The 26302-nt window shown below is 46.0% G+C and overlaps 1 protein-coding gene across 2 annotated transcripts in view; it reads left to right on the top strand.

The window, feature by feature from the left end:
• Window positions 1-26302, top strand: part of ADAM12 (ADAM metallopeptidase domain 12) — a 340207-nt gene that overhangs the window by 137208 nt on the left and 176697 nt on the right. The window lies entirely within an intron of this gene.

Raw genomic sequence — 26302 nt, 5'->3', positions numbered from 1 at the left:
GAAACTAGGTGCTAAATGAGATTCCTCCCTTTGGAGCTTGGACAGGTCTTGGCACATCCTCAACAGTGGGGACCTATCGAGAATAACTTCAGACAATCACAAAGGTTAGAGAAACAATCAAGAACTAGGGGAGGTCTAATGAGAAGGTTCATCACCTGCACAGGGCCACTCTTTCCAGAGTGAGAGAGGTGGCTGTTTCACCCATTAGAAACAAAATACAGAAGGGTGCCTGGGTGGCTCAGTTGGTTGAGCATCCGACTTCAGCTCAGGTCATGGTCTTATGGTTTGTGAGTTTGAGCCCCACATTGGGCTCTGCTGACAGCTCAGAGCCTGGAGTCTACTTCAGATTCTGTGCCTCCCTTTCTCTGCTCCCTTTCCCCAAATAAACATTAAAAAAAAAGAAAGAAAGAAAACACAGAGAGTAAAGCAAAATACAGAAACGGAAATATGTTCCCAGTGAAAGAACAAGACAAGACCTCAGAAATGGAAGTATGGAGATAGGTAATCTACGTGATGAAGCATTCAAATGTTCCTAAAGATGCTCATTGAATTTAGGAAAACAGATGAACACAGTGAGAATTTCAAGAAAGAGATAAAAGACTTCAGAAACTACCAAACAGAAATCACAGCTGATGAATACAATAATTAACTAAAAAATACACTAAAGGAGGTCGACAGCAGACTGGATGAAGTAAAAGAACAGATCCGTGAGCTGGGAGACAAAGCAATGGAATTCACCAAAACAGAGCAGCAAAAAGAAAAAGGAATTTAAAAAAATGAATATAACTTAAGAGAACTATGGGACAACACCAAGCAGGATAACATTTGCATCAATAGGGATCCCAGAAGGAGAAGAGAGAGAGAAAGAAGCAGAAAACTTATTTGAAGAAATAATTCCTAAAACTTCCCTAACATAGGGAAAGAAACAGATATCCATGTCCAGGAGGCCCAGAGAGTTCCAAAGATGAATGCAATGAGATCCATACCTAGACACATTATAATTTAAAATGTCTGAAGTTAAAGAATCTTAAAAGTAAGAAGAGGAACTACAAATTGTTATGTATAAGGGAAACCCCATAAAGCTATCAGCAGATTTCTCAGCAGAAACTTTGTAGATTATTGTTCAGAATCAAAGGAGAAGTAGAGTTTTCTAGCCCAGCAAAGGCTAAAGGATATAAAGGAGCTCATCACTATCAAACAGCCTTAAAAAAATATATTAAAGGGACTTGTTTAAGCTTTTCAACTTTGGCTGCATTTTTCAAATTGTCAGGAAAACACAAAAGTAAAAAATCTCTCTGATAGAGGTAAATATATAGTAAAGGTAGTAGATTAATCACATAAATCTATTATGATGGTGAAAAGACAAAAGTACTAAAATTAACTGAAACCATAATTAGTTGAGGGATACATAAAATAAAAACATGTAAAATGTGACATCAAAAACATAAAATGGGAAGGGGAGGAAAATGTAGAGTTTTGGAATGTGTTCAAATTTAAGTTATTAACTTAAAATAGGCTGTGGTATACAGAAGGTGATATATGTGAACCTCACAGTAACCACCAAGTAAAACTTATAGTGAGTACACAAAAGAAAATGAAGAAGGAATGTAAATGTAATACTAAAGAAAATCATCAAACCACAAGAGAAGAGAGAAGAAGAAAGAAGAAACAGAGAGGAATTGCAAAAGCACCTAGAAAATCATTAACAAGATGGCAAAAAATACATCCCTTTTAATAATCACTTTAAATGTAAATGGACTAAATTCTTCAATCAAAAGACAGAGTGGCCAAATGGATAAAAGAACAAGACATATCTGTAGATAGCCTACAAGAGACTCACCTCAGATGTAAGGACACACAAATACTATAAGTCAAGGGATGGAAAAAGATAGCCCATGCAAATGGAAACAAAGAGAAAGTTGTTAAAGCTATACTTGTATGAGACGAAATAGACTTTAAAACAAAGACTGTAATAAAAGACAAAGATAAGCATTACATAATAATAAAGGGATCAATCCAGCAATAAGGCATAATATTTATAAATAAATACACATCAAACATAAAAGCACCAACATAAACAAAGCAAATATTAACAGACCTAAAGGTAGAAATTGACAGTAATACAATAATAATAGGGACCTTTAACACCCTAGTTATATCAATGGATAGATCTCCCAGACAGAAAATCAATAAGGTAATATTGGCCTTAAGTGACATATTAGACCAGATGGACTTAATAGTTAAATACAGAATATTCCATCCAAAAGCAGCAGAATATACATTCTTCTCAAATGCATGTGGAACATTCTCCAGAACAGATCACATGTTAGACCACCAAACAAATCTCAAAAAGTTCAAGAAATTTGAAATCATGTCAAGCATCTTTTCCAACTACAGTGGTATGAAAACTAGAGGTCAATTATAAGAGGAAAACTAAAAACTAAAAATATGTAAAGATTAAATAACATAATACTGAGAAAACTACTTGGTCATAGAAAAAATTTAAAAGCTCCTACTGGCAAATGATAACAGAACTATGACATTTCAAAATCTATGAGCATTTTTAAGAGGGAAGTTCATAACAATACATCTACCATAAGAAACAGGAAAATCCCAAATAAACTATTCAACTTTACATTGAAAGGAACTAGAAAAAGAAGAACAAATGGATCCCAGGGTTAGTAGAAAGAAGTAAATAATAAAGGTCAGAGTGGAAATAAATGAAAAAACTAAAAAAGACAATCAAAAAGGTCAAAGAAACTAGATTTGGTTCTTTGAAAAGATTAAAAAAATTGACAAATCTTTATCTGGACTCACCAAGAAAAAAGAGACAGGGCTCAAATAAATAAAATCAGAAATGAAAGAAGTTGCAGCTGATACCACAGAAACACAAAAAATCAGAAGCATCTATTATATAATTATATGCCAATATTGAACAACCTAGAAGAAATAGCTAAATTCCTATAAACTTTTAATCTTCCAAGACTGAATCATGAGGAAATAGAAAATATGAGTAGACCAGTTAGTAGTAAGGAGATTGCATTGGTAATCCAAAACCTCCCAACAAACTAAAGTCCAGGACCAGATGGCTCCCATGGTGAATTTTATGAAACCTTTAAAGAAGACTTATCCTTCTCAAACTTTTCCTGTCAAAGTGGGGGCAGTGCACCCAAACTCATTGTATGAGCCCAACATTACCCTCAAACCAAAACCAGATAAAGACCTCATATACATATGTGTGTGTGTGTGTGTGTGTGTACACACACACACACACACACACACACACACACACATATAGGCCAATACACCTGATGAACATAGATGCAAAAATACTCTATAAAATATTATCGAACCAAATTCAATGATGCATTGAAAGGATGATACATCATAACCAAGTGAGATTTGTCCGGGGGATGCAAGGATGGTTCAGTATCTACAAATCAATCAATGGGATACACCACTTAAACAAAGTGAAAGGTTAAAAGCATATGATCAAGTCAGTGACTATTGTCAAAAAGACAAGAAATAATAAGTAATGGCAAGGATGTGAAGAAACAAGAACCCTTGTGCATTGTTGGTGGGAATGGATATTGGTTCAGTCACAGTGGAAAACTATGAATTCCTCAAAAAATTAAAATGGAATTATCGTATGATCCAGTAATTCCATTATTGGGTATCTATCTGAAGAAAACAGGAGCATTAATGTGAAAAGAAATATTCACCCCTATGTTCATTGCAGCATTATTTACAATAGCCAAGATATGGAAACAACCTAAGTGCCCATCAACAGATGAATGGATAAAGAAGATGTGGCATATATATGCAATGTTAAATATTATTCACCTATAAAAAAATAAATGAAATCTTGCCATTTTGTGACAACAAGGACAGACCTTGAGTTAAGTGAAATAAATCACTCAGAGAAAGTCAAATACCACATGATTTCACTTGTATGTGGAATCTGAAAGACTAAACAAACAGAACAAAGCCCAGACTCCTAGATAGAGACCAGACTGGTGGTTGCCAGAGGAGAAATGGGGGCTGGGGGAGGGCACAAAGTGAATGAAGGGAATCAAGAAATACAGACGTCCGGTTATAAAATAAATAAGTCATGGAGGCATAATGTACAGAATGTGAAATATAATCAATAATGTTAACTCTGGAGACTTACCTGTGATCATTTCACAGTGGACGCAAATGTGAAATCATTATGTTGTATACCTGAAAGGAATACAGTATTCCATGTTGATGACACCTCAAAAAGTGAGATAAATAAATGGGCTCATGGGGTACCCGGGTTAAGCGTCCAACTTCAGTTCAGGTCATGATCTCACAGTTCGTGAGTTCAAGCCCCACGTTGGGCTCTGTGCTGACAGCTCAGAGCCTGGAGCCTGTTGGATTCTATGTCTCCCTCTCTCTCTGCGCCTCTTCCAGTCTCTCTTTCTCTTTCTCTCAAAAATAAACAAACACCAAAAAAAATTTTTTTAATAAATAAATAGGCTCATGCAAACTTATAAACTGTGAATTGATAAAGAAAATGACAGGCAAAATGAAAACTATTTTGTATTGGAATGAAGCATCTGTGATCGACTGGGTAGAGCTGTGTTTCTGAATCGCTAGGAAACCGAAGAACAATTAGCAAGCATGATGAATCAGCCATCAAGGGCTTTTTTCCCTTGGCACTGTGTGAAATGATGGAAAATTTCCTATTGCCAGTGTAATTTCCCAAGAAATTGGAGCATGTATGGAATAAAGGCTGAGGTCTCTCCAGAGAGTCAGAAATGCTTGTGAAGATGAACGCATGAAGACGGAAGACCGTAGGCTGGCTGGTCTGCTGTCTCCGACCCTCCGCAAGTGTGAAATTGCAGATTCTCAGCAGCCGCTGCCTTCACGGGCTGTTCCTGACTCTTGACGTCACTGCTATGTTGCCTATCTTCTTTACGGCTAGAAAACAACCCAACAATGCAAGACAAGAGCTCCCGAAGTGTCTAGATGAGCCCGTGGTGCAGACCCACCACAGGACTGTCAGGGAGCCGGTAGGACACCGGCCCATTCAGTGGCCGGGACCCTGGGAACAGCACTTTGCCAAGAAGAGACTTCATAAGCCTGTGTGCCGAGCCCTTGCTGTGAGGGGGCCGTGCTCAGCTCTTCCCCTAAAAACACAGTGGGACCAACGCTAGCCTTGTCCCCATTTTCAGATGAGGAAATAGACTCACCGAGGCTTATGGGATTTGCACAAGGACACACAGGCCTGGGGCCACACCTTACAAACCTGCCAATTCAATTTCTTCTAAGACCTGACAGGCAAATTGCCCTGAATGCAGTGTTTTTGTTTTATTTTGTTGTTTCTTGTTTATGAGGGAGATTGCTGTGCTACGGAGATTTTCAAACCTGGCGTCATATCTACAAACTAAAGCTTTGTGCAGAAACCCAGAAATACAGTCAGTAATCCTGGGGGCGAGGAGCCCGTGAACTGTCCCTGTAATTGAATGCCACTGCTTGGTTTAAAGGATGGCATGCCCACAATTCCACGTCACACAAACATTTGCATGTGCCGGGTGAGCCAGCGTCACTGCTGAGGATCTTGAAAGAGAGCCCACTAAAGAGGAGGGGACCTCTGATGGCCTGTGGGGGGTCCAGTGGACCCCCCAGGACAAGCCAAGTCTGGCTTTCTGGTCCTGAGGATCTGTGTGTGCTCAGTAATTCAGAAACAAACACTGGCATCGGGGAGAGTGAAGATGCTGTCATTTCTGACATTTGATTTGTGACCGTGTTGGTGATTAGGTATCTCTTTGATCTGATAGGCTGTCGTAGCACGTGGGTCAGCCCACTCGCTCTTTGGGGAGAGTGAGGACAGTCTCATCTCCCTGGCAAAGGGGCAGGTTCCGGGTCTTTGAATGTCAGCCCTGTCTTCCCCCCCACCCCCACCCCCGCCCCAACATCCCCCTCTCCCGCAGACGGATGTTGGCGCTTCTCCCTCTGCTCACATTGGATGTGAATAATGAACAGCCACTTAGAGCCAAATTCCTCTTCTTTCAGTGAAAGAGAAAAGACAGATGGTGAAGAGTTTATGTCAGGTATTTTAACCTTGTCCACATGTGGTAACCTTATAGAAAGGGTGGAAACTGGTGCATATTAAAATCGCCCGTAGTCCAATAACTCGAGCATAATCGCTGTTGTTTTGTGTGTCCCTTTCAGAACGTACATGGAAATGTGTTGCACCATCATGTCTTTCAGTCCTGGGCTTGGTCTCCCCTGTGGCGTGCAGACCTCCTGCTTGATACGGTTTATTACCGTGGCAGATTCCAGAATGACCGAGCTCCTGTCTCTCCATTTGTTCGCCTTATTTCCAATTCCCCATGACCCAGTTTTGACAGATATGATCCAGGTCAATTCCCATTGATTATCCAACTCAGTGCAAAACCCCTATTTCTGATTTTCCTAGAACCTGACAAGAAGGCTTCAGTCACCCAGAGTTGTAATAGCAGCAGGAAGGAGAATCCATCAGAAAACATTTTGTCAATGGGTGGAGTTAACTGATATGTCAAACCTGTTACATTGATGGCTTAACTCTTATTTGCTGATGATCTCATAGAACCCAGAGCTACGTGAGAAAGGATGACTCTGAGAAACGGTGGCATCTATTTCTATCATAAGCTCTTACATTTGACTAAGGCTATAAGGTTTTTTTTTTTTTACCAGACTCCTCTGAGTTGTTAAAATATAATATCATAGTAACACTTACAGTTGGGTTTATGGACATTCCTTTTCTCTATAAAACGTAGACCTTTTACACTTCTGCCAGTCTTAGAGGGAGAGAGACAGAGAGAGAAAGGGTAAGAACTACCTGCATCCCACAGCCCAAAAAGGTGAACGTCTGTCCAGGTTAGACCGCCTGCAGGGAGAAAGCCGTGGGTGCCGGGGCGCTGGGGCTGTTATGGTCGTGGTGCAGCCTGAGCAGAGCCTCCGCGAAGAGGTCACCGGGACGGCCACAGAGGCTGGCCAGCGGCGGGCCCCGATCTCAAAGACACAGTGGCATCCCCGCGTCACATCCGGACAGATGAATCCCGTGGAGGCTTGTGGGATGGGGTTTAGTTTTCCTTTCGTTCTTTCTCATTCAGCGGCAACCGCAAACAGGCTGAGTGCTTTGGGCGGTACCGTTGTGAAGGAAAGGACATGGGTTCTGGAGTGTTCCAGACCGCGCTACCACGTCCCGGCCCCGTGACCTCCTGCCTGCGCTGTCTACGTCTCGTTTTCCTCACCTGCAAATTTGAGATGGCATTTCCATGCGCGGTTGGGAGGGCTGACTATGATGACTGTACAGCAGGAGGCTCAAGGCCAGGCCTGGAGCAGGCCTGTCATTGGTGGAAGGCGTTGGTATCAACATTTACGGCCAGTCTCTCCATCACTGGCTTTTATTCATCACCCCCCACGTCTCCGAGGATCCTCACCCGGCAGATGCCATTCTCTTCCTGGTGACACCTGAGAAATAGGATAGAAGAGTACCTGCTCCCTTTAGGGGATTTATTTCCAGGGTTGGCTTTTGTTTTCAGTCAAACGTTGGATGAGGGTATGGTTGGGACACGGAAAAACAGAGCAGATACGGATCCGGTGCTATGGGGTGAATGAATATCTCCACCTGCCCAGCGGCCTTCGTGCCCCCTGCCCATCGCCCCATTCCTGGACCCTCTCACGAAGCCCACGGGTGTTCTCACAGGCTCTGCCTTGGCCGAACAACGCACAGCACCGGGATACACACAGTGTCTCTCTCCTTGGCTGGGAGTCGGCCCCGAAGAGCCAGTGCTATGGAATTAATTCTAAACCCAGCTCTGTTGTTTACTAGCTGTGTGGCCTTGAGCAAGCCTCTGTGTTCCTGTCTGTAAAATGGGGATAATAATACCTACCTCGGTGGATAGATGTCATGTTTACAGGATCCCACAGTCGGGGGACCCCATGTCCAGGGTGCCAGGACAGTCCAGTTCATGCCTACCCTCAGGTCATGTTTACTAGTCCTTTTCGCTCATATGGGTATCTCACATCAGATGACGGTCACCCTAACTATACAGATACCCCAACAGTGGATTCTGCTTTGGTTATTGGTAATGGCTGACGATTATAATCATAATAATGTTGCTAAACCCAGAACGGTCCTTTTCTATTATGCTTCCATGGAATTAAAAACTTCTAATTTTTCTTATTAGAAAATATGATAATTTACGTGGATCAAAAGATATGCCAATTGCATAAGCTTTTGCTGTTTTCTTATGATAGCTTCGTCGATTGGGGGTGTTAGGTTTTCTTCCTATAGAAACCTATGAGACTGATTACTTTTTCTTAGGAAACTATGCAGTCTTCTGGATAAACTTTAGTCCACCTCTCAAAGATCACATGTATTTAATTTTTTTATTTTAGAGAGACAGCGTGTGCACGTGCACACATGAGCGGGGAAGAGGGGCAGAGGAGGGGAGAGAGAGAGAATGAGAATCCTAAGTAGGCTCCACACTCAGCACAGAGCCTGTTGTGGGGCTCGATCCCACAACGCTGGGATCATGACCTGAGCTGAAATCAAGACGCGGACAACTAACCGACTAAAGCCACCCAGAAAGATCACATGTGTTTAGGACGTTCCTTTAGGTACAGCCCATGTAGCCGTTGATAGCTGTTATCATAAATCTGCCTTCACCTGATCCAGCCTTCTTGTGGTCAACGATATTTTTACTTACCGTCGTCATTTTATTAATTAAGCTCCCCTCACATGCACAGGTTTGTTTGCCAGCATCTCTGATTCTTGCACTCAGAGTCTGAAAATAGAGCACCCAGAGAGCAGGGGAGACACAAGTCTTCTCCCTCAGGGTTAGGCTGGATTCCAGGGGGAAACAGCGGGTGAGGATGAGGACCCAGCCCTCCCCTGGGGGCATCTCCAGGTTCCTCTCAAAATCTAGAATTCTCTCTTTGGCCCAAGGCAGTGTCCTCTGGCCTCCTGCCAGGGTCCTCCTGGCGGCCCGGCCAGGTTCCAGGAAGGGAGGGAGGCTGTGTCCCCGACCCACTGAGCCCTCTGGTTTTTTGATACACGGTCAGCGTTCCAAATGGTCGAAAGGAAAGGCATTGTTCATAAAGGACGGGCGGAAGTAGCATTTGAAACGGTGTGATACCTTTCACATTATGGGAGAGAGAAGATTTATAACCCTGGTGGGTAAGCCCTTCTCCTGGAGTTGCTCAGGCCTCACGGTTTCTAGGGGCGGAGACCACAGGCCTACCACCAGCTGTGATTTAGGCAGCAGGCGCCCAGGGAGCACCTCTTGTCGGAGGCGCGGCTGGGTTCCGCCTCATCAAGCCGCCACGTGCTTGCACAGAGTTCATGGTCTCCTCTTCCTGGGAATCCTTGTAACTTCTGAGTGGGGTTTACCACCTCAGCAAAGGCTGTCCTGTCCTCACTGGGTAGAGCCAAGCTTCGGCTCCCTAACCCAACCCGATGTTGTGCATGGAATGGGTTCTGGAGCACTGGGGGTGGAGGTGGGGAGTGGAGTGAGGACTCGAATTTTCCATGAGACGAATGAAGACGTGCCTGCCCAGGACGCATCCGTGGTGATTGGGGGTGAGGTGCCACTGTGTCCTCTCTGATCATCCAAACTTTAAATTAAATTGTTTTTTAAATATTTATTTCTGAAAGAGAGAGAGACGGAGTGTGAGCAGGGAAGGAGCCAAGAGAGAGGGAGACACAGAATCCAAAGCAGACTCCAGGTTCTGAGCTGTCAGCACAGAGCCTGACGTGGGGCTCACACTCAGCAACCATGAAATTATGACCTGAGCCGAAGTCAGATGCCTACCTGACTAACGCCACCCAGGTGCCCCTACATCATCCAAACTATTTAGAAGAACCGTCTATGAGCAAATATTTTCAGCAGCAAAGAGCAGAGGAAGCCTGGAAAGGGGACAACACAGGGCCGAAATGGAATGACTCGGGGGACAGGGTCCTCGCTGCCGCCAGCAGGCAGGGCCCCTCCCGGGCAAGGCTGCAGATGTCCTGGGGGGTGTCAGCAGCAGGGCACTAGCCAGAGAGTCAGGGCAGCTCCTGAGCTCTCACTGGTCAGAAGACCCATGTGTCCGCGGAGGCCGTGGCCCTTGGGTGACACCCAACCTGTACTGTTTACACAAGCCCTTTAGACTGTGCTTGTCCCAGGGGTGACCGGTAGACAATCAGCTTTGACGGGCACACTCTCTGCCTTTAAAAACAGCCTGGTTTTTGTCGTGGGCTGGAGCCTGAGCTGAGTGCTCTCTTTTGCCCGTTGAGTCCGCGCCCGCCGAGGACGCTGTGCCTGCTGATGTGCAGCCCTCTCACTGGCCCCGTCCTGCTCAGCCCGAGGCTGCGGGCTGCTAGTCCAGCCTTCCCCGCACCGGGGCCTCAGTCCTCCTCTCGGCCTGGCCGTTGCTGTGCAGTCCCCAAACCCAAGCCCCTCGGTCAGTCACTTCACTGACCCTGAACTGAACCGCACACCCCTCAAGGGGAAGACCCTGTCCTCAGGTCTACCTGACCTGGGTGACCTAGATTTAAACTCAGAGTCCTGGGGCGCCTGGACAGCTCAGTCAGTTAACCTTCTGGCTTCAGCTCAGGTCATGGTCTCACAGTTTGTGGTTCGAGCCCCGCGCCGGGCTCTGTGCTAACAGCTAGCTCAGCCTGGAGCCTATCTTCGGATTCTCTCTCTCTCTCTCTCTCTCTCTCTCTCTCTCTCTGACCTTCCTCTGCTCACACCGTCTCTCTGTCTCTCAAAAATAAATTTAAAAAACATTAAAAAATTTTTTTTTAACTCGGAGTCCACAGAAGGAGAAGGGGAGGAGTGATCAGAGCCAGGGAGGGGGCGAGAAGCCAGGGAGGCCTGTGGGATGTCCCTGAGCCAGAGATACGAAGGCTCCCCTCACCCTCCAGCCAGCGGTGCCTGTGGCTGGTGGCATCCCTGCATCCCTCTGGGGAGGCAGAAGCCCAGAAAGGGGAAGGCGCATGTCCAGATCAGACGACCCAATCTGCCAGTGGCCAAGCGATGTTCGAGTACAGGAGGCCTGCACCAGAGCTGGGAGCCACATGGCCCCTCACAGAAGGTGCTGGTGGGAATGGTAAGGTCAGGGGACAGGTGTCCTATTTCAGAAGGACAGGGCATGTCGGGCTAGACAGACGGAGAGCAGTCAGACAAGCCAGGGGACCTGCACAGGTGGATTCAGGAGTTCGTACCTGGCACCATGGGGCAGGAGGTATAGACAAGCGTTTTGAGCAGGAAAATGGCCCAGTAGAGGGTTTGAGGATACACCGCTCAGGCAGACGGGAGTCGGCGAGGTTAGAGAAAGGGATGGGGAAGTGGGGGCCCTGCTGAAGAGCAACAGCCTCACCCATGTGGTGCCACAGAAAGTGGGCTCGCGGCCCGTGGCGGGGCAGAGGGCCCCAGTCGTGGGAGCGCGCTGTTCCAGGGGCCTGTGTGTGGCCCCCTGCGTTCAAGTAGGAGTCCAAGTTGAATCACTGTGAACATCACAGACACTCATCTCAAAAATATTTGCTCCTGTCAGGGGCCCCATTTCTTCCTTTTTGAAAAACATAAGGCTTTTTGTTTAAGTCACAAATGTACACAGTGAAAAGAAACTCATCCCCAAAAGCGTCCCGGAAATAAGTGCATCTCCTTCTGACTGCCTCCCCCCAGACCCTCTAGAACCTTCTCTCAGAGGCAACCCCTGTTTCCAGTTTCTCATAAACGTTTCCAGAGAGACTCCACGTATCTGCTAACATGTCTGTGGACGGGGATAAGAAGAGCATCAAGTACTTGCGTGTGGTTTCCTGTACATAGTGAACATGCCGCTTCCTGTACATGGTGAACAGGCCACTTCCTGTACGTGGTAAATAGGCCACTTCCTGTACGTAGTGAACACGCCACTTCCTGTATGTAGTGAACACACCACTTCCTGTACGTGGTGAACAGGCCACTTCCTGTATGTAGTAAACAGGCCACTTCCTGTACGTGGTAAACAGGCCACTTCCTGTATGTAGTGAACAGGCTACTTCCTGTACGTAGTGAATATGCCACTTCCTGTACGTAGTGAACAGGCTACTTCCTGTACGTAGTAAACAGGCCGCTTCCTGTACATAGTGAAGACACCACTTCCTGTACGTAGTGAATATGCCACTTCCTGTACGTAGTGAACAGGCTACTTCCTGTATGTAGTGAACAGGCTACTTCCTGTATGTAGTGAATATGCCACTTCCTGTACGTAGTGAACAGGCTACTTCCTGTACGTAGTGAACAGGCTACTTCCTGTACGTAGTAAACAGGCCGCTTCCTGTACATAGTGAAGACACCACTTCCTGTACATAGTGAATATGCCACTTCCTGTACGTAGTGAAGACACCACTTCCTGTACGTAGTGAATATGCCACTTCCTGTACGTAGTGAACAGGCTACTTCCTGTACGTAGTAAACAGGCCGCTTCCTGTACATAGTGAAGACACCACTTCCTGTACGTAGTGAATATGCCACTTCCTGTACGTAGTGAACAGGCTACTTCCTGTACGCAGTGAACAGGCCACTTCCTGTCCGCAGGCAGCAGCATCCTAAGTGCTTTGCAAATGTCTTCTCATAGAAACAGCTCTTAGCAACCCTACAGGGAGGACTGTTCGTGTCCCCTCTTTTTACAGATGGGGAAGTGGAGAGAGAGTGACTTCCCGGAGTCAGGCAGCTGCTGGAGGGCAGAGCGGAGATGTGATTGCCCACCGCTGGTCACCGGGGGCCTGGCGTCCTGCGTTTGCCTGGTGGCTGTCGCTCTGTCATGAACCACATGCTTGTACTCGTATTTTTCACGCTGTCTGGAATGCCACGGGCTCAATGAACTCAAATCCACCTAGCCAGCTTCTTCTTAATGATGGGCATCTAGGTTGTTTCCAGTCCTCTGATTTCATCAGATTTTTGAGATGACTCATTGAGTCAAGTCATAAATTTTGGACTTTTGTAGCCGCTGCGTTATTTTCCTAAGAGTCGTAACGAGATGTTTGTGAAGCTGCTTACCGCTGAACCTGACAGTCACCTCAGTGCAGAAAGCTGGCTTTTGAAGAAGGAACCGGCTCTAATTTGCTTTTACTACATTCGTGGAGAGTAGAGGGAACAGATGGTCTCCACTATAAGCGGTAAGCCAGCAAGAGTTCACGCTAGTGTTTTGGCAGGGAATCTTCTAAGAACATTGTTGAAACACCCTCGTGGGGCTCCACCTCTATCCGAGTGCTTTTGGCGTCCTGGGAGCTTTTCAAAATGTGCATAACCAATCACAGCCATCATTAGTTTCAGTCACATGGAGGTTTAATATTAAGAACAAATATCCAGTTTTGTGTTGGTGGGTGATTTAGCCCATGCATATTTTTATACTTAGCAATTATTCTTCAGCCCTCAGAGAAAATGTTGGAGTGTAATCAGTAGGCGGTGATTCATTGCTTTGGTAAAATCCAGCATATGATTCCACAAAGTCCTGTTGAAACAAATGCTTCATCAATTATTGGCTGTGTTTTTTATTCCACCTGTCTGCCTGAAGCACTCACCTAAGAATCTGTGATGTTCAACCCGTTCTCCCTGGCCACCTCATCTGGGCATCATCTCTGACATACCCCAGCCTGAAATTGGATAAGGGAGTGTGTTCTTTTTCCAGAACAAAGCACATATACATCACATCATACACAATCTAAGATTGTACTGTCAAATAGCAAAGATAACCCATAGCATTTTACTGTCTGCAAAATTCTGATTCATACTACTGTTAGTAAAACACAAAAATGTCTGTATGTAGTATATCTCTGAGCTTAGCCTGCCTTGAAAATAATGGATGTATCCCTTTCCCAAGTATATATTGAGCACTGATTAGCAGCCAACGTGCTAGACAACTGCAAGGGAAAATAGGTAAATAAGATGGGAATCTTGTAGAGCTTTGAGGGGGGAGGCCCAAGGTTGAGGATGAGAGCTGACATGTGTTGTAAAAAAAGATCCCTCTCGCAACTCTACGAATATATGAAAATACCACTCACCTGTATACTTTAAAGAGGTGAGTTTTATGGTATGTGAATTATATCTTAATAATGCTGTTATTAAAAAAAATCCCTCTGGGTTCATACGGGAAAATGCACAGGAAGCAGATGGTAGGACTGACCTGAGATCCAAATACTTTCGTAAGCATTTGGTCATGACCGAAGAAGAATAGCTCTTTGCCTAATATTGCAATAAAATTGAAAAGAATCAATCTCTCCATAATCAAGACCACAGTTGAGCTCAGAGGTCCCCCAGTGCTTATGTTTCAGAGATGCGCATTTCAGTCCTTGAGGTGAATACGGTTCAATCAGCGAGCCAGCCTGGGACTGAGCGCTGCGCAAGACATCAAGGAAACCCAGATTTTTCCATTTATAGGGAAAGAGAATATACTGGCCCAAACAGCAAACAAAAACCAAAGGCTGAGAGAAAGAGAGAGAGAGAGAGAGAGAGAGAGAGAGAGAGGAAGAGCTGCCACTTAACTTTCCACCATTAATTTTATTTTCTTTTGGAGATTGTTACCAAAAGATAAGCTAATGCTTAATCGAGACAAGTATACCTGAATTTTTCAGAAGGCTGGAGGAAGGGGGTTGGCACACGTGCGTCCAGAATATGCCTCTCATTCCTCAGGTCAAGGTGAAGTTGGTAGAAGTTAGTCCCCTGGAAAATACAGCACCCTGATCATTATTAGAACGAATTACTTTTTTCAAAAGTCTAATTAATGAGCCCAAGCTGTGTTACATCAATACCGACACCGTATTCTCAGACTGAATTTTCATACCTGCATGTGAAAAAAAAATGTTTTCAAGTCTGTGCATGAACACACACCAAAGAGGAGAAGACCGTCATTCGGAGGCTAAGAATCCAGGCCCGACTGCTCATCAGCAGCACGGCGCCCGCCCCTGGGACACACAGCCAGGCGGTAGAGCTGCCTTACGGCGGCGCTGGGAGCCCACTCCCATCTCCGAGGGACAGACAAGCCCAGAGGACCCCTGTCCCTTTCCTGTCTCCTAAATTCTGCATTCCACATTGGACGTCACAGCTGCTCCAGCCTGAGAGTATTATTTGGTCTGATTTGTTTCAAATAACAGAAAACCTAACTCAGAGTAGCTTCGGTACCAAGGGTGTTCATCGGCTCACAGTCTTCCGCTTTGTGAGCTTCCTTGCCCACGTGCATCTGACCACAGAAAGCATGGAGGACTGTTGGCAGGCCCAGGGTCATGTGGTCTTAGATCCCGTCTCCTTTGTGAATGTCGACTCTCTATCACAGTCTTTGTGACAAAGAGTAAGGGAAAAGGGCTTAAGTGGGGAACTGCCCCTTTCGGACCGACCACCTGAGCGCAGGACAGTGGGGCGTTCTGCATGCTCCCTGGGAACTTGCCTTGGGTTACGTGTGCGTGTAGCCCCACATGGTCCCTCAACCCTCGGCTAGAAGATAAGTTAACCGCCCCATCTCACCCTGCGAAGAGTGGCGGGAAGGACGTGAGGCCACAGCCGAAATCTCCCTCCCCCGATCTGTGAAAGGAGCTTGGGAGGAACTCCTTCCTGCAGGTTCGGACGCAGTTATCTGATGGCACAGGGTGGACTCTCTCCCTCTGGCCGGTGTGCCCTCTGGGGAGTCCACACCATCTCCATCCTCTCTGAAACCTCTCCGTGAGCAGCCCCACATGGTCGCACATGGCGGCAGCTTCGTGCCTCCCACTGTGATACCACAGCCCCCCAACAGGAAGAGAGGAAGTTCCTCATGTCACAGTAAGACCAAGATTCACCGTTGGTGAAGTCAATTCCACAAAACCGTAAAGACTGAGAATGGGAAAAGGGTAGTTACCCAAAGGAAAATATGGGGCCCTCTGGCAGAAAACAGGGGCCAGAGTGCCACGTGCCCGGAAGCCATCCACGAATGCCGCTGTAACCTTGCCCTGGGCTCCCAGGCTGTCTGACCTCTCATGGCTTTCCTCCCTCCCTGTCAACCTACCTCTGATGTTCAGAAAAGCTCTGACTCTGGATCAACCCCACCTCCCAAAGTGCAGAGTTCTAGTGCAGAGAGAAATCTCTTCTTTGCACCAATGTCCCCATCTCGTCCCTTGGTGACCTTTGCATCCTAGCCATCATTTCCCACCCCAGTCATTTTTAGCATGCCCTTCCTCCACCACCATCCTCTTCACCAGACTCATTTATTCAGCCTTTAAGAGAAACACCCCCCCCCCACCTATCCTGTCACCAGACCATCTTCCAGGATGTTCTCCCCCGGGCCCCTCCCTCCCGCGTCACACTTGGCTCCTTCTCATCTGGCATGTGGCACGCCATGTAGTCAGTGCCTTAGTATTCGACAGGGACCCGCTAGGGCCAGGTGCTAGGTGACTTAGTGAGGCTGGCACGCAGGACTGAGAGGAAGGAGCAGGCTCCCTTCCTTGGGCTGGGGACTGGAGGGTGAAAGGCACTACTGTGTGTAGAGTACCAGGACAGCCCTGATGCAGAGGAAAGCGTCAATCATCATGAGCTGCTGTTACGTCAGCTCGGTCACAGGCTGTTTCTAGAAGGATGAGATGGAGTTCACCAGGCACGGATGAAGGGGAGGACCTTCCCCATAGCAGGTCAGCCCAGGAGGAAGCCCGCGGGCATGGATGCACCTGCCAGGTAGGGGGAAGGCAAAACCTTTATATCATAGCCAGGGAAGACTGAGAATCAAGCCTGTGGATTATGTCCGGGTCCGGAGAACCCCAAGATGTAGCTACGCATTAATAAAAGCATTAAGGAATAAGTTGCACGTGCATTACTTTAGAATGTCCACCAGTGAAGTTGGATGGTCAGTAGAAGAACTATCTGTACTTTGAACGGTCATGGATCCAGACCCCAAAATACATTGAACCACGTGTTCTGCTCTTGAGCTCAATGCTGACTGGACTGGAAACCTGGAAGCTATGTAAAGCAGAGTGTAAAGAACTTCTTGGGTTATAGAATCTGTGTTTCGAATCCTCTCTGGCTGAAAGCCTACCCCCAGTGTGACCAGACAGTCCTTGGATCGTCACCCTTGTCCCTTAAACTTCTCGAATCACTTTTGGCAGAATGCAACTAAACTATCTGGATGATTATGACAACAGTCTGACCGCCATCTCAAACTCTCCAGCTTTAAGATCCGGCTGCTTCATTGGTCACAGTCAAAGGTGTGGCAAGTCAGGTCCTAATAAATTCTAGGTGAAAATGGGACACCCCAGTATTTATCCCCATCCATTGTCCTTATGAATTCTAAAGAGTAGTCACAGCTTAAGACAGTTTTGTCTTTTATGCCAAGACCAGGAGGGAACGGCACTGTCAATCAGGTCATTTCTATGCACCTTTGTCCACTCAGAGCAATGCTCACACGTCCAGCGGAGTTTTATAGAGGTGGCTAAAGAAATTTACGCCCAGGGTTGCTACCGTAATAAAGATTTCAGAAGCTGCGTTCATTTTTCACCCGCTTCATCAAGGTGGTAAGCGTCTACATTTTCTGGAAGTAGCCATGAGAGGCAATTAAAGAATGAAAAATGCGCCTCCTCTGTTGATAGGAGTTGGGTTCTGAGCCAGGATTCCCAAGTGCAGATCGACAGTGTTCTTGCCTTCGGAAGTCCAGCTTTCATTGCTCTCTCCCTGCTCTCACTTTTGACAGCAGCATAATGAGTAATAGAAAAGTTTCATTAATTCTCGAAAAGAAATGTTCTGTCGTTTGACATTTCTCAGAGAATATTCTTATGACAAGAAGTTGGCTCGTAATTGAGGAAAAGCTCAATTTGTATGGGCTAGGAGACGTGAACGCTGAGAAAGTGGTGAGAGGGAGCAGGGGGAAAAGAAATCTCTTCCCTTTTCTCTTTCTAAGCTGCGGGGCCAGCATTTCTGATGGACGAGATTCAGGGAAGTTGACTCATCCCACTGGGCCTAGTAGACTTTTCTTGCAACGGTCAAAGGAACACTTTTAGCCAGATTGCTTAGACTGTTCTCTTTTTCTGCTCAGCCTTCCTGTGTTGTGAGCTGCTGGTTTCTTCTCTCGGCATATGAGGTGTTGATTTTAACCCCCAATAAACACGTAATATATTTTCTGTCAGCTAATCACCCATCACTGAAAAGCAAAGAGAAACCCTATTTGATGTCCTTCTCTTGACTGTAACTTTGTTAAGAACTGTGTATGATGTGCCTCTCCTGCACCTCCCATGTCTACTTGTTTGTGTGCATAACCAGACATAGATCTTTTTTATTTTTTTAATGTTTATTTATTTTTGAGAGAGAGGCAGACAGACAGACAGAGCATGAGTAGGGGAGGGACAGAGAGAGAGGGAGACACAGAATCCTAAGCAGGCTCCAGGCTCTGAGCTGTCAGCACAGAGCCCAACTCGGGCTCAAACTCAGGAAATGCAAGATCATGGCCTTAAGCGAAAGTTGGATGCTTAACCGACTGAGCCACCCAGGCGCCCCTGCATATGAATCTTTAAGAGATCTGAGAACGGTCCAGCCAACCAAGGGCTAGAGCCTGATGAAGCCAGGACAGGTTTCTGATCCTCAGCACAAGTGACTTTTACCAGAGTGGGGGAGATGGTAACTCCTTGTCAAGAGAGGCTGTCCTTTGGATTGTAGGATGTTTAACAGTGTCTCTGGCCTCTGCCCACAATCTGCCCCCTAAACTGACAACCAAACATGTCTACATGTATTACCAATGTCCTCTGTGGAGCAAAATCACCCCAACTGAGAACCACCGATTTAAAGATTTGAAAAAAAATTTTTTTAATCTTTATTTTTGAGAGAGATACAGAGTGGGATCAGGGGAAGGGACGGAGAGCAAGGGAGACACAGAATTCAGAGCAGGCTCCAGGCTGAGCTTTCAGTCCCGAGCCCGATGCAGGGCTCAAAGTCATAAGATCATGACCTGAGCCAAAGTTAGATGCTTAATCAACTGAGCCACCTAGGTGCCCCAAGAACCACTTATTGAAAATAAGGAATCTAATGGCAGCTTCTTCAAATCCTCCAAGGGTTTTCTTCCCTGGTCTTAGTCAACGGCTAGACGGTATTTCTCCATTGGAGCAGCATGAATCCACCAGCCAGAAAAGCAGAGTGTGCAGGTCTGTGTAATCCCATATACGATATGCTAATCTGTGCAGAACTGCCTTTCTTTAAACATACATTACCAGAAAAAAAAATTTTACAAATGTCATTGAAATCTATTTCCTACATTGAAGTCTCCCGGTCCACTATTTTTCCTTTTAGTGTTATTCATGGCAAAATATGTGAGGGTCTTGTATATTTTTTTGTAATCTTATCTAACAACATATTCTGGAATTTAATCTCTAAATCCTGAGGGATGACGATAAAAAGATGAATGGAACAGGATTATTGGTATTTGAGAAACCATTTCAGTCACAACTATCATCCTCTTAGGGTCAGTAAATAATCTAGAGCAGTATAGATTTGGAGAGGCTTACAGAAATATTAGAGAACCACCAATGAAATTATGTTTTAGTAACCAGCTCCCATGTGAGTCAGCATAATTAGCGTGGAAGCAATTGTGGTTTATTTCAGGTTTATTACTGGTAGACAAGAGCCTAGACAAAATCGTCAATGCCAACGGCATTTCAGACCTGGTAACACAGTACTTGGAGTACACAGATGCACGTTGACCTCTTCTTTGAGAACCGTTGCTTAAATTTATCATTTTCATGTAGTTTCATGTGCAATATCTAACGGAGTTACAATAATTTGCGTAATCTGCTGTAACACAGCACAGACTGTAAAGAACGACCCTAATGCATCATTATTTCTTATGAAATCAAAAGTATGTCAACTCCGCTCAGATTTTCGGCACCACGCAGCAACTTTCTGTGGACAAAGAGGCGTCAGAGACTCTCCCTTTTCTGGGTACTTTCTCCCCGTTCCTCCTCCTCCCCAGGCTTTCTGACCCAGGATCACAAAATGTCCATCTGAAATGACTTTCGTTTTATATTCTTAATCTCTGTTTTCCTTCCTCTGTGTCTGCAGACCATTGCAAACGCTTCAGGAGGAAGAAATCCCACATACTGTGACCCAGTTACAACTTAGAACAGGATTCTTGCATGTTTCTTTCTTTAAATGTTGGTGTTAGCCAGATAGCCTCATAACTCTCCAGTCTTTCATCTTAGCAGATACAGACATACATCTGTAATAGAAAAGATACACTTTTTTGGATAACAGATAAATTAGTGTGTTCATCAACATTAGATAGGAATGCCCATATTCCGGAAGGCAGGAGACTGTTTCTCTTTATTCCTGAGATGTTATGATTAACTTAATTCCCTGGCGGAGTGCTAAGGACTCAGCTCTTTTGCTTTAATGCTTGCATGTGAAACTGTAAAAATTGGATTAGTGTGCCTCCCTAGGCAACAGTAGGAGAGTGTCTCCGCTGAGTATAATTTAATGGCATGTAGCTGTTTTGGGGTTTAGGGTCTTGATGTCTCTCCAAGTCAGCATTTCTGGTATGTGTGGCGTATCATACCCTTTTGAAAGGGTGAAAAAGAAATTCAAGGTCCATGTACTTGTTCTACAGACTAGTGGTCTTACCTTGCAGAATGACCTTGGTTTTGCCATCTGTTTCCCCCCATTAAAGAAAGTTTAGCAACAACACAAAGGCGGAGATTTCTGAGGTTTAGTTACTTGAGTTCAAGCTGGATGCTGTTTGGCTGAACTCCAGGTGACCTGTTAGGCGCTGCTGGGAGGAGAGGGTGGTCATTTCTCTGGACGCACGAAGTCTCGCTGGGAAGCCCAGATTGCAGCCGTCCCGCCGGAAGTTTTAGCCTATGATGTACGGGGTTTTTTTAAATGCAGATGAGTGTACGTATGAGTGTGTGTTGTTGGAATTCACCCCAACACCAGCGAGGTTTTTGCTCATAAAACTGATCAGATTTTTTAAAATGTCAACAATAAAAAAATGTCACGCAACATACTCAACAGCCATTTCCCAAGCAGTAATATTTACGCACATTCTAGGACCGTCAGCAATAGTTACCAGCGATAGGAGGGCAGAGACTTACGGAGTTTGCGAAGTCTGAGACAAGACGCCTGAGCCCAGGTTTTGTCTTCACTTCTAGAAAGTGTCCACCTGACCCGTGAAAACCTGTCCCTCTCAGAAGGAACTTTCTATGTGAAGGCCAGGTGGTGTTTAGCAAGTAGACTGATCCTGACTTGGTCTGGATTGAGCCGGGTTTCAAGAAACGGTAACAAATCAATGGATGGGGCGGTCCCATTCCTTTCTAGCTGTCTAGTTATTACGAACAATGAATCATATCTTTAGCTCTCCCGCGTAAAGGGGGTTCTTGTGATTAAACTAATTTAACTTAAGAACAGTGGAATTGGTCCAAAGTTCAGGGGGAATTTTTTTCTATATACTTGGGATTCTTCTGCTTGTAAATGACAGAAAACCAGTTCAAAGTGCTTAATAAAAACATAAAGAAGTTTTTACAGCATGGAACTGGGAAGCAAGATACAACTTGCTTCAGGCATGGTGGGAGCCAAGGGCTCAGAATGCCGGGAGGGCAGTGTCTCTGTGGCTGTCTCCTGGTCAGGCTCTCCTGCTGTGATGGTCAAGAGGACCGTCAGCAACCCCAGACTCTTACACTCTTAGTTTTGGAACTGCGAGCAAACCAAACTCTCTCTCAGGAACCTGCGGCAGAATCTTGAGGTGGCCTCACCCTGTGCCTGTCCCCTGAGCCAATCACCACAGCCACAAAATGGGGGTACCTGTGGGAACTCGGTGTTCATGCCCATTTCTGTGACTGTGGATGGCATCCTACCTAATCCACTTGGCATAGAGTATCCACAAGAGCAGTGGTAATGGTACCAGCCAAAGGCAGAGGAATTGATGGATGGGGGATGGGGGAAAGGATGACAGGAACAGGAGTGGTGGCAGTGTAGAAATAGAATCTGGATAAGATCAGAGCACTTGGATGGCTCAGCCGGTTAAGTGTCCCACTTTGACTAGGGTCATGATCTCATGGTTTGTGAGTTCGAGCCCTGCGTCAGGCTCTATGCCAACAGCTCAGAGCCTGGAGCCTGCTTCGGATTCTGTATCTTCCCCCCTCTCTCTGCCCCTCTCTCCTTCCCTCTCTCTCTGTCTCTTAAATAAACATTAAATTTTTTTTAATAAGTAAGGAATCTGGATGAGATACATCTAGAAGATATTCCGTGCTTATTTAAAATCTGTAATACTGGAGGCTCTTTCCTAGGAAGATAGACGTCTAGAAGATACTAGAAATATAAGGAATCATTCCTGCCCTGGAGAACTCGCATCCTACCTAGTAAAGCCACTCAGCAGAGGTTTATGGATCCCCTGTAGTTATTTTGCGTTTCTGAACATGTTTCACCAAGCCTGGCGCTGTGCTGGCTGACGCTCACATGGCGCTGATGCGCACCACAGGACCGGTTCCTGCCTTCATGGAGTTTGGGCTCCACGCTGAGACCAGGGTGGGCTTTCCGTGCAGGGCCCCAGTCACAGAGAAGCCGTACGGTCCCAGCCTCCAGGCCAAGCCGGTGTTTCTCACATAATGATGTGCGTTCCAGGCTGTGGTGCTAGGGCCTGTGGCAGGGACCCCGCCCCCCACCGGAAGCTCATTAGTGTGGATCAAGCCACACTATCTCCTCCACACTGCTAATTCCGTCTTCACAAGATCCTCATGCGACACATTAGGTGGTCCTCAGGTACACATCAAAGTTTAGGAGGCTCTGGTCTAGAGCGGTGGTTAGCTGGCAAGGATCTCTGGGCCAACTTTCAATAAATAAAGTTTTATTGAAACACAACCATGCCCATTCGCTTGTGTATTACCTGTGGCTGTTTTGACACCACCAGGGCCAAGTTGGGCAACTCTGACAAAGACTGTGTGTCCTGCAAAGCCTGAAATACCTATTGTCTGGACATTTAGAGAAAGAAAATAATTGGGGCCCCTGGGGGGCTCAGTCGGTTGAGCCTCCGACTTCGGCTCAGGTCAGGATCTCACAGTTCACGGGTTTGAGCCCCACATCGGGCTCTGTGCTGACAGCTCAGAGCCTGCAGCCTGTTTCAGATTCTGTGTCTCCTTCTCTCTCTGCCCCTCCCCCGGTCATGCATGCATGCACTCTCTCTCAAAAATAAACATTAAAAAAAAAAAGAAAGAACAAGTTGCTCGTAAGCAAGGCCCACTTTGTGCTTGTGCAAACCCAGTAGTCACCCAGGGCCTCACCCCGGTTTAATGTCCACTGTTCTTGTCTTGAAATTATTGACAAATTGTCAACAAGGGTCACCGCGTTCTTCTTTGCACTGGGAACCACACATTCCTAGCTAGTCCTGACGGAAAATGCCGGATCAGCGTCGTGAGCCGAAGCCACGTGTGTGCCCTGGGTGCCAGGGAAGGAGTATCTAGCCCGGCCCCAGTGGGTCAGAGGAAGCTCCCTCGAGTGGATCCTTGGCAAAACCTTGCGGGACGAGGGGGATCTCTGGGGGCCCTTGTCGTGAATACAGAACACAAGGTCGGGATGTGCCTCCAGCACAGAGGGTTTACCATCTCCTGGAAGCGGGCAGGGAGGGCACTTCTGGCCTCTGACCACCACCACCACCACCCGGGGCGGCCATCGGTGATTCTCTGAGATTTTTCTCTTAGTTACAGGCGATGCCGGTCCTCTAGCACCACACCTTCACCCGGCGTCTCGCAGTTAGAAAAGAGAAGGAAGCCATGTTTCCCCCCTTGCATTGCCCCTCCCATTGGGAGAGAAAACCTTTCCGGAACCCCCACGGCATGACACTGACCAGGGTTAGATCAAGGGGTAGGGAGACCCCCATTTCCAGCCTCACTGGCAGCAGGTGGCACCACCCTGAGGAAGGCAGGAGACACTCGCAGCTGGAAAGCAGCCCAACAGTCCACCTGAGCATCCACCACAGTCCGAGGTGCAGTGGCCGCTTCTGTTGCAAAGAACTCATTCTGGAATATTCCATCAGTCCCTGAGCAAACTGCTGCAGGCATTGAGATGATGACTTGGTTCATCGAAAATAAAATTTTAAAAAATCTGATTTACTCACTTGTTCTAGAACACATCAACCACAGAAAGGAAGGCCCCTCGGGAGCAGCCAGGCTCCCAGGAGAGGGGCCGTGGTATCACATCATGAGGCATAGCCGCCTGTCACCCAAATTATGAACCTTTTTTAAGTGCTTCTGAATAGTTTCTGAGGAATTTGTGGGAGTGGGAAGGAAAATTAGACCTGGAAAGATACTTGGTCAGATCCTGTCAGATAAGTAAAGGATATTCAGAGTATGTTTGTGAAAAATGATTTCTTATCAAAAAATGGAATGGCTCTTCAGTAAAATGGCATTTGATGGTTTGATAGAGCTTATGCCTAAATCATTTTTTCTCAGTGACTTCTGTGTTTTCGCATGTTTTTGTTTCTATATTTGTTCAAAAAAGAACGTCTGAAATCTGTAAAACATGATTTTTCTTGGCCAGATCGCCTACATTCCACACAGGAATTCCACTATACTTGCTTTTTATAAAGTAAAGCTAAAACGTCTGCTGCAGTATTTACCTTCAATGTGATTTTAGTTACAAGTGAACTGAGGTATTTTTCCTCCCTCAAACTGTAATTCTTTTGAATATGTGTTGGAGGACGGCATATAACATCAATATACATATCAAACAATGAATGCTTTCCTGTTTCTTATAGGAAATCACTATTATGATTCCTACAGATTAAATAAGATGCATTGTCTTAAGTACTAAGGTAAGGAACTTTACACTTAGAAACGAAGGCTCTGTGTGATTTCTTTGCCACATTAATGACGTGCCTGTCTCTCTCTCTATATGCCCATCTTCTTTGCTCACCCCTTACCTGATTAACACTGGGTCCTGGGTAACAGCAAAGATGTCTAGTTAAAGATGTCACAGGGCTTGGGACACCCTAGTGGCTCAGTGGGTTGAGCATCTGACTTCGACTCAGGTCATGATCTCCTGGTCTATGAGTTCGAGCCCTCCGTCGGGCTCTGTGCTGACAGCTGAGACCCCGGAGCCTGCTTCCGATTCTCTGTCTCCCTCGCTCTCTGCCCCTCCCCCATTCACACTGTCTCTCTCTTTCAAAAATGAATACACATTAACTATTTTTTAAAGAAAGAGGTCACAGGGAAAGAACCGTTCCGCTAAGAGGTTTGAAAGCTGTCACTTACCATGGCACCTTTACAAGGAACAGGACAGAACTGTACCCATAATTCCCTTCCGTTCTACCATCTGCAACAACATTAAATGTAAGTGTATCACCTGGAGGATTGTTTCTCTTTAAGGTGGTTCAAAGATTGTCAATTTGACCTTCGGGAAAATGTTAGATTGACATTTCAGAGACACCCAGGCATGCGATTCCCCGGCACTCGGGGACCTTATACAGCATGAAGCCACACAAATTCTGCAGGCGCTCCAAGATGATGAGAATCCTGTGGAAGCAAAGTGCCTTTTGCCCCTTGGCCCCAGCCAAATTGCATGCTTGTGAGTGGCTTATATTTTTAGTTGAAGGTTTTGCTTTGGAGTTCAGCTGCAATTTTGCTCTCATGTTGCCTTAAATCTGTAATTTTGAGACAAAAATTTTAAAAAGATCTGCTCTCCACTGTAGCACTTACTCTGGCTGGAGGATGACCTTTATTTCTTCTGGTTAGAAAAGAGAGAGAAAGAGAGAAGAAGAAGTAGAGCCCTTGGGGTTTTTTTTTTTAAAGCCCTTGGATTACAGGGTGGGACACCTCAAAATGCAAAAGGAAGATTTGCAGACTTGGTAATGTCACTTGATAGTCATTAAATTTACACGAAATTACAGCTCAGTGAACTTAAGGGTGGGCCACAAGAGGTGAAAGTGGCAATAGTCAGAAAGCCCCAAATCTGGAATCAGTTACCTGAAAACAAATTAACCAACAATCATGGCATGCCTTGTTTATTTTTCTAAAACTCTCACAACAAAGCAAAAGTTCTCCGCAAGTTCTGATAGCTGGGACCCCGCGAGTGCGTTTTAGAGCTGAGTTTCCCCACATAGGGTTCATCTCCAGCCACCGCAGAAGAAGTTTGGAGGTTGTGAATTACTGTGTCACCATTCAGGAGGGGACACATGTGGGAGGGGACATGTGTGGGAGGCCCGGAGACACCCAGCACGTGGACTGTTTCACTCCTGCCCTGGGCTGGATGAGTCCTGTCCTCACAGACACAGAGGACCGTCCCCTTCCCCCAGATGTCCTTTGGGTTAATGACATAGTGGCTAAACCAGTGTGACA

Source organism: Suricata suricatta, chromosome 2, assembly GCF_006229205.1.
Source record: "Suricata suricatta isolate VVHF042 chromosome 2, meerkat_22Aug2017_6uvM2_HiC, whole genome shotgun sequence".
Lineage (NCBI taxonomy): Eukaryota > Metazoa > Chordata > Mammalia > Carnivora > Herpestidae > Suricata > Suricata suricatta.
This window is presented reverse-complemented; position numbering and strand designations above follow the sequence as displayed.